At 38.4% G+C, this 1,225-nt stretch overlaps 1 protein-coding gene across 1 annotated transcript in view; it reads right to left on the bottom strand.

The window, feature by feature from the left end:
- The window catches only part of LOC127752383 (uncharacterized), a 25,777-nt gene that overhangs the window by 23,920 nt on the left and 632 nt on the right, over nt 1-1,225 (bottom strand). The window lies entirely within an intron of this gene.

Raw genomic sequence — 1,225 nt, 5'->3', positions numbered from 1 at the left:
TAGAATACAATTTTAAGTCAGTGGTACCTTCGGTGTATTAATACTTAATCTATTGGTCACACTCAGTCGGCAGTCTACTTACTCTTACCTTGAGATGATCAATTAAAGCAGTTCTGTGACAAAATTTTGAATTACATTGCTCAAGTACGCACAAGTGCCGGGCCTTTATCATTTTACTGTTCCTGGCAGTATACCGGTTTTTTGTATCATGTGTCACTAAATTGTCTTTCCTTGCAAATTCCATTCCACATTTATCACAGGGAATATTTTTTACTTTTGAAGTGTTTTCAGATCAATTCAATTTGTGTTGTTTCAAGCTTCTCCTATTTTTTCAGCCCTTATTGCAGAAGGGGCAGGTGATTGCCTTGTCACTGCTGACATGTAGATATTACAAGGATATTACAAAGATATTACAAGGATATTCAAGGAACATACAGCAACAGCCACCATGAACCTGTGTGATAAGAGGTAGTCACTGCATGTTTCTTCAAGACTGAACATGAGAGACACACACAAATCACTCAGGCTGGAACCGTTACCTGACACCGAGACTTCAATATCTTTAAAACAACTAATCAGTACAATTCAAAAGTTATGCATCTTCAAAAAGAAGACAGCAAACAACATTAATTTTTTTTAAGTTCAGTAAATAAAACTAAGATTACCGAAGTCCTTCAGCAAGGATAATCAGTAAACAGGTAGATTATGAAATGGACAACACACATTATAGGAAAAAGAAAAACCATTGAGAACAAGACATATCACAGGACAGTAAGGACCACACATTAAGAACCCTGCAGCACCAGACACCTCTTGTTCTCAATGTTTCTTTGCTATGCGTGCAGCAATGGCAAGCAACACTTAGAACATGGTGTTGGGTGCTAAGGTTCGCTTTGGTAAAAACCACCCTTGGTACAGGTGAATGTGGCTCATCTTAATCAGTTATGGCAGTGACACAGGGAACATAAATTGCCCAAGGGAATAATACATGGCAAAAGCAGAAAAACATTGAGAACGACGGATATCACGGGACAGTAAGGACTACACACCACAGAACCTTCAAGCACCTGACACTGTTTCTCTGCTTTGAAGGTGGCAAAGGCAAGCAACACTTAGAGCACGGGGTGTTGGATGCTGAAGTTCCCTTTTATAAAAGAACACCCAAAGGTGCAAATGGCTTCATCTTAAAAGTAAAATAGTCAAACTATAATACATAAAAAACGTT

This window comes from Frankliniella occidentalis, unplaced genomic scaffold (assembly GCF_000697945.3).
Source record: "Frankliniella occidentalis isolate FOCC.00 unplaced genomic scaffold, Focc_3.1 Scaffold11, whole genome shotgun sequence".
In the NCBI taxonomy this organism is placed as follows: Eukaryota; Metazoa; Arthropoda; class Insecta; order Thysanoptera; family Thripidae; genus Frankliniella; species Frankliniella occidentalis.
Note: the sequence above shows the minus strand (reverse complement) of the source record. Positions and strands in the feature narration are given on the sequence as shown.